The sequence below is a fragment of the Anopheles darlingi genome, chromosome 3 (genome assembly GCF_943734745.1).
Source record: "Anopheles darlingi chromosome 3, idAnoDarlMG_H_01, whole genome shotgun sequence".
NCBI classification, from domain to species: domain Eukaryota; kingdom Metazoa; phylum Arthropoda; class Insecta; order Diptera; family Culicidae; genus Anopheles; species Anopheles darlingi.
In genome coordinates this window covers 7,677,936-7,691,466 of record NC_064875.1, presented here as the reverse complement: position 1 = coordinate 7,691,466, position 13,531 = coordinate 7,677,936, and the positions used below count along the sequence as shown (strand labels likewise).

At 49.4% G+C, this 13,531-nt stretch overlaps 2 protein-coding genes across 2 annotated transcripts in view; both read left to right on the top strand.

Moving 5' to 3' along the window:
- Positions 1–3,035: 3,035 nt before the first annotated feature.
- The window catches only part of LOC125954008 (protein yippee-like), a 64,717-nt gene continuing 54,221 nt past the window's right edge, over positions 3,036–13,531 (top strand). The window contains exon 1 of the mRNA XM_049683942.1: positions 3,036–3,152. The gene's annotated coding sequence lies outside the window, so the exon portion shown is untranslated. The remainder of the gene's footprint in view (positions 3,153–13,531) is intronic.
- LOC125954004 (ras-related protein Rab-23) overlaps positions 3,044–13,531 on the top strand; it is a 34,654-nt gene continuing 24,166 nt past the window's right edge. The window contains exon 1 of the mRNA XM_049683934.1: positions 3,044–3,152. The gene's annotated coding sequence lies outside the window, so the exon portion shown is untranslated. The remainder of the gene's footprint in view (positions 3,153–13,531) is intronic.

Genomic DNA, 13,531 nt, shown 5'->3' with positions numbered 1-13,531 from the left:
GATAAAGGAGGCCAAATAGTGTCACAGTGCCACCGGCTGGCAATGCCAGTAAGTGAGGAAGTCAATTTGTACGTTTGTGGTTAAGCCTTTGTACCGCTGTTTGAGGTTATTGAAAAGACGAGCCGGGACAGAAAAGGATAATTCCTTCCTTCGTGGTTGTGCTGTGCTGGCAAGTGGTGAGGCAATAAAGCGTTGCATCATTGCATTACAGTTCATCTCCTTGCAGAACCAACGCGACGTTGGCAGAGTAATTGCACTTTGGTGAGTAGTAGTGCGGTCGTGGTGTGGGATATGCGGAAATGGATTTATAGTTACGTTTCAGGCTTCGAGTTTCTTCGTTTCTTGATAACCCTTGCAACGTTTGCTGGACTGAGAAGTTCTAAAATTATCTTGTGTAACTAATGCCGGCGTTATTTTTGAATTATAAATGGTATGATAGTAGTTAAACACAGATTTTAGATGGGAGCAATACATTTAGGCAAATCAATAACAAGCTATTAAATTCGTATAGGTCGATTCCTGACAAACTTGTTGTTCTAGAAATCAGTTCTAACCAGATTTCTGAACTATGATGTTTTGGAATTGATTTTCCTTCCCATTAACTCTTTTAGATGTTGAAAAAGGATAAAGTTATCTAGGAAGATGTATGAATTACAATTCCTCAGTTAAGTTCTGCTGGACGCATTTCTCTCAGGGCGTCGTATACTACCCAATTCTAATGTTGTTGGCATTCTCCTGTTCCAAAAAAGATCTGGCTGGCTATCTTCGCTAAAGCATTCCTCCGTTCCGAGGATAACGATCAGAAGCGATGCAGCGCAATAAAAGCATGCTTATATGCTCCCCATCATCATCATCATCATCATCCTCCTTCTCCTTCTCCAATCTCTTCGGGTACCGCTCATGTGTTGTGCACGGCGTAACGTAATAAACATAATTTAAATTAGTTAAGTTGTAATTTTACGACCCATACGTGCGGTATTGTCCGACGCCAGGAAACTCCTTCCCACCATCTTCCCCCCCAAAAAAAGGGTGCACCGACCAAAGGAAAAACCGTTTTCAAATGCGACCCAGCAGCATGTCTGGCACTACTAAACTGCTGAAAATCACGGTCATGTGTGTGTATGTATTTGTAGTCTGTGTGTGACACCGACGAAATCAGTTCACCATCATAAACCGACATCAACTTACCGAATGTGTCTCCGCGGAGTAGCGGACGTTCGTCATTGTCGGGGGATGTCCTCCGATTGTTTCTCGACCCCACCATTGGCATGTCTGATACGGGTGTTTACGGGTCCTTCGTCGTGGCCAGTGGCCTCCGTTGAACCTGGACCGTGTTAATTAATTTGCAGCACCACAGACCGACCACACCGACCGACCATCGGGCCCAAGGATCATCATTCGTCGGCGTCGTTTTGTTTATCCGTCCAGCAGTCCGTCGACTGTCGACATCGACAGCGGCCAGACCAGCGAGACCAGGCGGTTAATTGGAATGTGTGCGCTCCATTGGACTCCACCACTCGTCGTCTCTGGTCGCGACCAGACAGACGGTCCGTCGGATGCCGTACGGATCCGTCTCGTTTGTATCCGGCGCGAGAACGGAAGAGATCGCGCTTGCATCAAACGGGGCGAAAGGGCAGAAGGGTTTGGATTGGCGATTGGTCAGTGAGCTCACTGACAGTTGCACGGTCAGGCCAGCAATTCTTTGTCCTGCAATCGACACCGACGACGACGACGACGAGCGAGCGAGCGAGCGAGCGTTGAGTGCGGGCATCAAACAACCTTCGCCCCATAAAGTGTGCTGTTGCATTTCCGGTTCAGAGCCCTTTCGGTTCGTTAAGAGACGGCAGAGAGCGAGAGATGCCTGGGAATCCATTTCATCATCCCCCGCCGGCCCGTCAATAATGGGGACCACAGCACCATTAATCATACTTTTCATTCAATTTCGCTCGCTGACGCATACAACAACAGGAGCGCCGTCAGCGAGTTGACGAGGTGCGTAGTGCTTGCCGGTTGGCGCCGGATGATGGCGAGAATATTATCATTTGCAATCAGCAATGCCCCCACAGTCCCATCACTGTGAGGGATGTTAGTCTGTCTTCTCTTGGTCATGAAGTACTCTGCTGGTGCGATCGGTTTCGAATGTCTGCGGTCTGTCGGGTCCAACGTGTACCCCGGCGTACGTCTCGTTTGTTGTTTCGCTCTCGATAATCGATGAATCGCATTTGTTGGACAAACTTTGCACAACCCCTCCTCCCACCTCGCGTGGGAGGGTGAAGAAAAACGAAACAAAAAGAAAAACGCGCGGAGGCGTCATTGTGTGGCGAGTTAAAGTTGCAAGTTGGAATGCTTTTTAGGAACATTATTTTGGGGCGAGAGAGAGTCGAAATTACGGCGAACGGCGTAATCTGTGTGCTGGTCGAGTCACGAGTCCACTTTACGGCGTTTTTCCATCTTCTTTTTTTTTTAGAGGCGCTGGCTAGTCCGCCTGCCATTCGGATGGAAATGAGTGGCAAGTTTTTCGAATCACCACCACTACCGCACACACTTGGCGAGAAGAGTGAGCATACCAACGGCGTCAGCATTTTGCCACTGGCCGGCGGGGCCAAAGTTAGATTTTTATCGGTTTGTTTGACTTTTAATGGGAAAAGTCAGTGTTGACGCGCTGTGGCGGCTACCTTTTGGTGTTCATTTCCAGTATGCTGCTGCTATTGCTGCTGCTGCTGCTGCGGGAAGATTGAAAACTTGGACCGCCTGTTTTGCATTCGAAGAATGTTTTTGGCCCGAAAATGGAGGGTGGTAATTATGAAGGCCCCGTCTTAACTGATTGGCGAATGGGATGCTTTACCTTTATGGGTCACCATTCAAGGCATCTCTTGGTCTTGTGGTTACGAATCACGAGTCTACTGCTACTAGAAAGCAAGTTGGTTAAGAATATTCCATTTCGTTGAATCGTCCATTTTTCGTCGCATAAATATTATTCTAGAATCTCCTCCGTGTACTAACTCATTCTCCTTCCATCACCTACTTTCAGAGTGTCATCTTTATTGGTTGGCCAACACTGGAAGTGCTAAACATACGGCACGCGCCCCCGTTCTCATATAAGTTAAAAAAAGAACACTGAAGTGCTGAAGTGGCACATAAAACGCTAACAGGTAAGTCATGTCACTTCTCATATCCCTACTCATGTCTCTTCTGATTTCATTTTCATGGCGCTGCGAGGACAATTTGATTTGAATTCTGAGTGGTGCATGTACACGGGTTTGACATTTAAGGCAACAAGGATGTGGATGTGGAAGCACTGCTCCAAGAACCATCACGAAGTCAGCTCATGGTCTCTGATGTATCCATCGCCACGTAGCACGGACGACAGTCGCGCAGCGTAACAAAATGTCGAGGCAACGTTGCGGATCGGATCGGTGCATCGGCGTGGGCTGCATATCCTGCAACGTGCAACGTGTTGCCCTACAGGACCTATATGTTGCTATAACTGTAACGCGTGTAATGGAGTCAAGGGCTTCGGGTACGATTATGGTGCACGTTGCACATTTGCTACATCGCGTGCCCGGGTGTAGGTTATCCTGTCCATCCCGTCGATAGTGGTGCTTCGTGTCATGACTGCAACTGTATTGGTGCATCCAGCAACACGTCCCAGTAATACGAAGCCACGGTGGTGCCCTCCGATCATCGTTGTCACCACCGTCACTTCCCGTTTTAGTGCTGCTGTAGTGTTAGTGGTGGCCCCATAGCATAGTAGCAGCTACCTTTCAAAATGGGAACAAAGAACTTTGTAAGTTCGAGCATGCATTCTGGCGCACGGAGCGCATGTTGCAACTGAAGAGTGCTCTCTCGTTCTCTCACTGTGTGCATAGACCACTCTCTCTCTCTTCTGTCACCGCTTGGTGCACGATGCACATTCCCTGCGATGCACTGGCGGTCGAGGAAGTGCATCATCCACGATGGATAACCTATTTAATGCGCTGCTCTATATACGCGATATATCCTGAAGAGGTTTCTCCGCGGGATCCACATAGCACTGTCCTGCATTTGTTCTCTCGTCTCTATTCCTTTCCCGAATGCAACCATATCCTGGGGTATATACCCGAGAATGTAGGTCAAATTCACGGGGAAAAATAGGTCAATCCTTTCGGGACCAACGGGCAAGCAGTAGGCAAGAGCAACTGTTGAAGTTGAGGAGTGGCCGCTTCCGTGGCCATCTCTCTATTGCTTCCGCTTTTGCTCGCTTGATTGAAACAGGCTCTCCAGGCTGCGTCCCGTTGGTTGGGCACACGAAGCAAAGGAAGGAAGCAAATGGCTTGGAAAGTCCTTGAAAAGGATTGCTAAACAAAAGCCACACTTCAAACAGAGGATGGGCGCGGTAGCGTTGAATGGTTGAAGCTGTTGTTGTCCTGTCGTTGCAATTCAGCTGCTGCACCAAGCTGCTACCCATCTTCATGGTATCTTGATGGCGAGCGGGGACGCTTTTCCACACACACGCGAACAGCTCCGGAAAATCGAAACAAAAGTCCCGAGTCCATAAACTCCATAAACTTCATGGAGGAGAAAGATGGAGCCGATTTCATTTGCACAATACAGGGAGCAGAGACGGCTACTCCAGGACCCAAGGAGAACTAAGGCGTGAGGTTCCGTGAACATGTTTTCAAGAAACTCCCATTTAGTCCTTTACTGTGCCCGCAGTAAGTGGACTTTGGTTGTGTGTGTGCGGGTAATTGGAAGCGAACTGTTTCTTGTGGCAGCAGCTTTGGGTGTGTGTGTGCATGTTGGAAAATCGTTGGTCACTTTCTTATCGCCTTGGTCCCAGACCATGTGCTGCTATGCGAGCTCACCGTATTTCCCATAAATTTGCTTCGCCAAGTGGTTGGGAGTTTCCCAGGGAAGGACCGGTAGGATTTGCAACTTTTACTGCGATTACTTTCTGCTGCTGCTGCTGCCGAGTTGTTGTGCCTGGTGCTCTAGATGAATAAGTAATGCTTGTCTATTTGTGCCACTGATAATAGGCGCTGCTTAAGGAGCATCAATCGATCTCCATTTTTCCTCCTTTTCTTGCACTAATGAGCTGCGTGTCATTGATTGGCACTCTGACAAGGGCTGCTCCATCCATCTTAAGAATCTTCCTTTCTTCTTCTGCATCCTTTTCTATCCACGGACACGTTATCGGACGGTCGCGGCATCTCGTACACCCCTGTTGGCCTTATTGCTGTTAATCTGTGTCATATGTGAACCGTCTGCTGGCTGGCGGCCAATTAGCTAACCAGCTGCGTTGGCCACGAGGATCGCAAGCGCAAGCGGAGAAGGAAGAAGGGAAGTTGGTTTCTATGCAGGCCATCTTCGGGCCGCCGATAGAACAGATTTGCATAATTAATCATAACTTCATTTTATCGAGCACAACATCCAAAGCACAGCAACGGTGACGCCAGCCGGCCGGTCATATGGAGAGTTTCAATTGCACATGTTGCGCACCTCTGTGTGTGTGTGTGCGCGCTAAAGGATGGAAGGTATCATAGAACGGACGCGTCCCCCTGGTGTATGCGCTTCTCTGCTGAGGCAAACCGGTCTCGGTGCAGTGCTGCAGCCGCAACAGTGGACGATCGTTGGTCAACATAGTAATTGGCCCAGCGTGGATGCTTACTGCTGAAGGTCACGCGGTTCACTACGTATTGAACGCACCGATCCCGGTGCTGCTGCTGGCGGTGGTGGTGCGGAGGACTGGCTAACTGTGTCAGTGGGTAAGTAAGGCAGTCAGCAGCAGCAGTGGCAAGCAGCGTACAACGGACAATCGGCCCCAAAGCGTCGGCAGCAGCAGCATTCACTTCCTGCAATTTATTGACGCCGATAGGTGAGATGACAATATGGTGGGAGCCACCGTCAATGGAAAGCTGCAAGTGGTGGACATTGTCGCCACTAGGAATGGGGTTTTGAAGGCTTCATAGCACAGCGCACGCACGGTTGGTGGCATGGTTTGCAGATATAATTGCACTGCTGCGCCCCATGGACGTTACCGTCAAACGCTCTCTGATCGTGATGTGATGATGATGATGGTGCTTATGACCCCGCTGGGGTGCTATGAATTCTATTTCTGACTTTATGTTTATGATTCGAGCATCCTTTGCACGCTCTGGCGACATTACAGTTGTTTGTGTGTGTGTGTGTGTGTGTTTCGTAGTGAAAAAGGATGGAAATGGGTAAAAAGAGGAACACAAAATTATGCAAAACCATGCTCCGGGCTATCGTGCGCAACAGAGGCAAGATTTACCGGTGGTTGTGGGGTGGGGAGAGGACAAAGTGTAATTGAGGAATAATTAACTTAATATATGTGCGCCACCACGCACAAATGGTGTCGGAAGTGAATAATAATCTAATTATCTCGGCCACTACACGTGGGCGATGAGAAAGTATTTTCGCATCCCCTTTTTTGTTGTTGTTTATTGTTGTACAACCCATCGCATAAAATGCAAATTCCGGTCAAACAAACTGATATCGATGGAGTGATTACCGGGGTGGCTCTTTCAGGACATGTCTTTGTTCCATAAAACATTGGATTGGAATCATTTAAAGTGTGCCGATAGAATTGCGCGAGGGAACACTATAAGCACTTGGCTGGAGCTGATGCCGATGTTGTTAAATACTTTATTAAAGTGTGCATTGCATCCCGCTGATTGTGCCGCCAATGAAGATACACAATTTATTGGTCGTCAATTCTCGCGAATGGCGCCAGCGATGTTCCTCGAAACCGATGTCCAATGGTGTCCTGGTCGTGGTTACGGAACCATTTTGCTGTGATTGTGGCAAATGTAAACGAGCGGTGCACATTCGAACAACATTGCACTTCGGTGAGGACGGCAACGATGAAGTGGGAAAGGATGTATGAACTGCGTCTCTTCGAGCTATTTGCAGTTGGTTCGTTTTCAGTCTCTGTTGGCGCTAGACGGACCTGAGATTGTGAAGCGACATCGCGCGATCGCGATTGCAAATATTTACTAATGTCCGAGTCCGCCCAGAAGACCCGCTAGTTGCATGGCGTCCCGTGGTGTCAGAAATAGAAACCCTGGAACAATATTCGCATTCGTTTGGAACATGAAGAATCCTAGAAGGGAAGAACGCAGAAACTAGGTCATTGGTTGCGTTGCTACAATTCTGGTTTGTATTGCTTCATCGTAGAATATGCGAGAAAAAAAAAAACGAAATATCTCTGGCGTTACGTTACGATTGAGCCACGAAGCCCTGAGTATCATATGGTGGATCAGATGGCCCAATAAGGCCATCCTAGTATGTCAACCATATAGAAGCGGGGGGGGGGGGGGTTATCGCCGTTACCACAAACCTGTCACATCTTTAAAGCTGCTGTCACAGTACGCTCGCGCCGCATCCATATTCAAATACTACCATAGGCGGGTCAGCGCATGCATCAGATGTTGCATCTTCTGTCGTCTCGTTTCTCTCGTTTTTCTTGCATATTTCGGTGAGGAGATTCTGTCAGGCACCAGTGGCCGTGTCTGTGGTTTCGTGGTTTTTACTGCAGCTGTCAAAGACGAACCCCTCATCGCCCGTGGGGTAGAGCAATGCCAGATAACTAGTAGTCGACAAGGGACATTGAATGTGGCTTCAGGGGCTACTAGGTTTGCAACGCAGCAGCGGCACTTGGCATTAGTGTGCCACTCAGACCCCAAAGGAGAAGCGCACAGCACACGAGACGCCATGCCGCCATTCGGTTGTTGTCTATTGCTGCTGTCTCGTTCCAAAAAAGGAAGAGAAGGCGCGCGCTAAGTTTCACAAACTGCAAATTTGTTTTCCAGCTCTCGTTTTTGGTCAGCTTGCTGTGTGCGCTGTGCAGTGTTGTTGTACGGTTCTGGTGTACGGTGGCAATACCCTGGCGAGAGTAGACAGCACGGCAACAAGGAGACAAGGTAAAGGTTTTGATGCGTTTTCAGTAAATTAATTTTTGTTTCGCTCGAAGGCTTCTTCAGAGATCTAGAAGGAATGCATAACGCACAGTATTGTTGCCATCATTTGGTGAGCAGTATGATTATGCTATTTGTGCGTCCCGGTAGTTTGTTTGTTGTTGTTGTGTCGAGTGAGTTTTGTTTGTGAAACCCTCAAAGGAAAGGGCTCCAGCCGTCAGCTTGTTTGTTCCACTCAAGTTACCCTGATGCCTTTATAATGCCCCAAGGAAGTTGCAGCACGCGCATATTGTGCGCTACTTCTTGTGATTCCATCGGGAAATAGGAAACGCTAATATGCAACTTATCTCCCTGGTCCTGCCTGTTGCTGTTACCGCGTCGCATCGTCTCTTCTTCGGTCAATCTCCTCTCCTCATCCGGTTGAGGACTCGGTAGATGTGTTTTGTCGGTGCAACTTTGTTGTTACTTCGTTTCGCTCTGGACCTGCTGCGTGTGTCTGTTTGGCCGTATCGGAAGGATGGTGTCCTTGGTATATACTTCTTGGGAACCGGTACCGGGGTTCCACTGCACGAGCGCCATTGCTATGGTCCAAATGGATTATTCGCAATTGCGTTTGCGTTTGTTCGTATAATTTGCGCATTACCGAGCTCTTTTCATCCAACGGGGGGTGGCGGCACACACGCATACACATGGGTCAAGGGTTTCAAACAGCAGGGAGCCAGCCTGTTGGAGATGTGTTGGATCTCGTGTTGTTGCATTGTCGTTGACGGTAGCGTTGTGCCGGCATGGACCTGGCGATGGACGTCTTCAGTTTGATGTGTCGTCTTCGTCGTCGTCGTCGTCTTATCTTCAACCATCTTTTGGTTGAGGAACGAATTGTTTTAAAATGACATCCCGCAATGGCAGTAATTAGGGAGTTCTCTTAAATTGACCAATTTATACCCCAATCACTCGGCGGTGTTTATCCGCATAAAGAAATCTGTTTTATGAACACCTTCTGCGCACCGTTAAAGTGGCGTTAAAACTCTCCGCAACGCTACCGGGTGCCACGAACTGATTAGTCCCGAAACTATGAGCCCAAAAACAACGGGTTGCTTTCGTTCGGTTTCCTCGTCTTACGTGCCATTCGCCACATCCCGCTGAGTTTCTCTGCACAATTCCACCGTTCAAACCCGGGGGCGCGGGAGGTTGTACCGCTAATCCTTCGGGCTCTTCGGGCCCCGAAAGCCAAAGTCGCACAAATTGGGCATTTTTGGTCGAAAATCTGATTTCTTGCTACCGCCTGGGCGCCCAGGGGCATAGCATGGCCTGGACTGGCCTGTCTGTCTGGTCGCTTGATATGGCCTCATCCTGAACCGGAACGGAATGGTTCGCGAAAACCAAAAAAAAAATATATATATTGGGTTCGAAAGAAGCTACTAGCGGTTGGTTGGTTGCTCAATGGAACCGGAGCCGGGAATAAGATAAATAATCGATTTAATTACCCTGACCGCCACGGGCGACTACAGCGACCTGTGGCGAGACCATTCCACTGTTTGTTGTGGAGAGCCCCTCGCCCGGTGGGGAAGAGAAATTAAATAACTGGATAAACCCACGGGCACCACCCGAGGGGGGAAGACACCCCTCTTTATCCAAATCCTCGACTGTGGGGTGTCGAAGTACAAAACGCACGCGCACAGCACTCTTCGCCAGAGGCCTATGCCCCTGCCCCGGCGTCCAGGGTTCCATCCCCTTGGATTTCTCGCACTCCGGGGGCGTGAAAAAAGAAAGTTACTGTAACCGAAACCGTGTGACGGTTTGAGAAAAGAAATCACATCACCTCGAGACGTGATGCGATGAAGATGATGATGAGGAGAGGATGCTGATGATGATTACCTTTTTCCGTACGCTTTTCCATGCGGGACCGACGACGACGTTCTCGGCGTGGCGTGATAGCGATTATTATTACCGGAATGGAATCTGTAGCGGCCGCCAGTTCGACATGCGAGGCAGAGCGACACGGTGAGGTGATAATCCGTCCCGTCGTAGGATGGAATTTGTGACGCAAACTCGGTCGCGGTCGCGGTCGCTAGCATCGTTTGCAGCATCGTTTGACCTGATGAAGGATTAAGCGTGATGGGATACGATGGTCGCAAGAGCACCACGCTTCCCGGGGTGGTGGGAGCTGCAGCATTCGACGAATTATGAATGGTCCGTTAATTGTTCCCCCTCGCGTTAGTATCTTGTTTGATAAACTCCCGCGGCTCGATTACTCGAGGCTACTTATGATGAGTGATGGATGGCGTGTAACGATGTAAATCGGCTTTTGTCATTTTTTTGGCTTAGAGAGGTGGCAGGGCTGATGCACTCCAGAACGGGTCTATACGGACTTTGGCAATTGTGAAAGCAACATAAATTGAGGCTTTTATGAAACGCATAGCGAAAATCGGGGATTAAATATTAAAGAAAAGTGCGACCTCAGGCTGTAATTAAACGCAACAGCAATGCATTTGAACAATTGAATATGATTATGCTGTGAGAAGCATGTTGTAGTCGTACTAAAATCGTGTAAAAAATGACGTCATATAAGAAATAATAGCGGAGATAACAAAACTTATTGGGATGTGGTTTGATAAAAATAATTAACAGTTGAGTACCTTTGAGTATTTGCCCTGTGCATTGAGGAATTAGTTATAAGCAGTCTTTGGAGAATTGGGCTAGTCTTTTTATTCACATAGAGCAGTGCAATTTACATTCTAAGTAGCAAAATATTTCCATTTATAAAAAAACTTCTCAGCTCGTTTTCCAAAACTCATGAAAAGCTTTTGCGTATTAAGCGCACGTCACAGCGTAGCAGCAACAGCACCAAGTACCAACAGTATGCAGAACCACAAAGAAGGTACAGCTCTAGATAATCATCTCGCCATATCAGCCCCGACCGACGTCGACTGACGATGGAGCGACGAACAGCGAGCGAAGCAAGGAGGGAGACGTTGCAGCTGGGGGCCACGTGCATCCTTTAATTTTTCAAAATGGTTCCCTCAAGACCCTTCTCATTAACCCTTTCCATAAGTCGGTCCCGAACAGGAGCAGTGTCAGAACGTACTTCTCTATTAGCTTCATGCATTAATTAGCAGCGTAAGTGGAAGTTAGGATGCATACCCTTTTGGCATTCCTTTATATGCCACGCGCAATGCAACAACAATGTGCCTCTTGTAGCACCCTCTCGTTCTTCCGAATGACGTCTACCACAACGACGATGGCGACGACGACGTCAGGGACCAATAAAGAGCGCGTAACCGGCCAGCAGACAGGCCGGGAAGACCAGGCGGTGCGCGGCTGCAGGGAGGTTCGCAATACCATTTCTCTCGCAACACACACACACACACATCGGTTACCGGTTGAAGGCCATCTCGTCGAGGTTGCCACAGGGTTGGGGGTTGGTGAGTTTTTCACATCGATTACACTTGACGCAAAACTCGTTGGCATCATGGCATGGTACCTCCACCGACTGCTTCTACTGCTGCTGCTGCTACTCCGGTGCACTCTTAATATGCTCTGCTCGATGCATTTGCCTGCTGCTGCTGCGTCGATGATGGTTGCACGGTCGGGGAATTGCGTGAGGAAAGTGAAAATTTGTCGACATCACCGGGTTCCTTTCTTCCTTCCTTCCTGCCTGCCTGCCTGTCTTCCATCGTCGGAAGGCAAGTTCATTGTTAAGGCCCTGTGCTCTTCTCACGCTTCTCTGGCGCACAGGTATCGGAGGAGGAGGCCGTGCATATGGCGGCCATATTTTAATCAAACGGTAACAACCACCATCCCCTTGAGACCCCCTAGTTCGCTTCCGTGTTCCGTAGCTGACAAAGGCGGGGGAAGTTGGCGCGCAGAGAGCGTGCAGAGGCATATGCTGGTGGTGCGTTCCTGTTGCATCAATGCGAAGTGCCAGGTGGGGTTCAAAAGAGGAGCATCTGGTGTGCACCCCAACTGGGGACAAGTGGTTCAGTTGTTTGTTCAGTTTTAAGTAAAAATGAGTTTTTCGATTCAATAGGACTTCCAGGAGGAGGATTTTGTGGCCGCATGGCGGTTGCCGACGCAATTGCAATCCAATCTGATGGTTTAACCCGCCCCCGCTGCGCCTGGAAGCTGGAACCGGATTCTGTGCTCCATGGCAGGAGCCGTCCGTTGCGTGTTGCATTTTACCTTTACGGAGCGCTCCTCTCCCTGGGGGGCGATATCCGCATGTCCATCAGCAGTCTGGGTCTGGGTGGTGTTGCTGTAGCTTCAGGGTCCGGCGGCGACGTGACGTTTGACATGAGAAGGAGGGGCGCGGGACCATTGAGGATCTTAATCTGATCGTGAGGCAGCTTCGTGATAATCTGCCCCGAAGGAAATCATACATCATCCCGTTGTTGATGGGCTTCAACAGTCATCGCGGTGATCGGACCCAGCTTCAACTTTGTTGTGCACCGTATGTCGTCGGCGTGGAAAGAACGCAGAATGCCAGTAGTAAGGGTGATGGGTGATTGGACTTAAATTCACCCGCATTATCACCGCGCCCCCCATTTGCCTGTAATCTAATCAAGCGCCCGCCGCTCGAGTGCGTAGGGGGGAGGGGTTTCGAGAGGATAGAGCATCCGGTGGAGCAACAATTAACCTACATTCTGTTGCCTCGAGATATACGGGACACATGGGCTGGGTATATAGACCCGGAAGGGGAACGGCGGATCACGCCGTTATCGCACGGTGATGTTTGGATTTCGCTTTCATTTATTAGTGCTGCGTTAAACGGCTTGGAACAACACGGTCTGGTCGCAGATAGTGTGCCGCTTGAACTGCAGTACTAGGGGAATGATGCAGAGTAGCTACTCTCCACCATTATCATTGGTCATATATCGTTGCGGTCCTTGGTTCTTGGGGACAAAACGAAGCGAAGCGAACCTCATAGCCGTTGGGACCGTTTGCTTGCTAGACGTAAACAAAGCGCTAGATCGCAGGTTCGCTCTCTCTCTCTATCTCTCTGTCTTTGTCTCGTAAAGAATCTCGCACAATTTCACAATTGCCGCCGCGCTAGTTTCCTTATTAGTTGCGACCGCGGTGGTGGATGCTGCTGGCCAGGCCATACCAGGAACTGACAAACTGTTTACGATACGTTGTTGATGTTTGTGCTGGGCATTCAGACCACCTACTCCTGCCCGATAGCGGTGTTTAGTAGCGCGTAGGGCTGCATTGTGCAGCGTAAATGCAAATGCAAAGCAAAGCATTCACCACCACCGCGCATTACATCACCTCAGCTGTGGTGTTGGCGGCCACCAGAAGGGTTGGTCTGGACTGTATCTCCTGCTCGGGAGACGGATTAACCACACGTCAGCACTGGCGCGCACCCTAAACGGTACTCCCTTTTGGAGTAGCTGCATTTGCAGCTCAAACCCTCCAGACAAAGACTCCTCACCTTATCCCGATGGCGCTGGTGACATGTGTCCGTGAGGGACAGGGAATTCACGGCATTCCTGCGTGACATTCGATTCCATTTCGAGGCTTCCAGTACATCTCTTGAACAGGTGGTTAGAACACTAGAACGTACTTTCGGCAAACAATTGGCTCGGTCCCGTGTTTGGAAGGAACATCCACCCACGCCC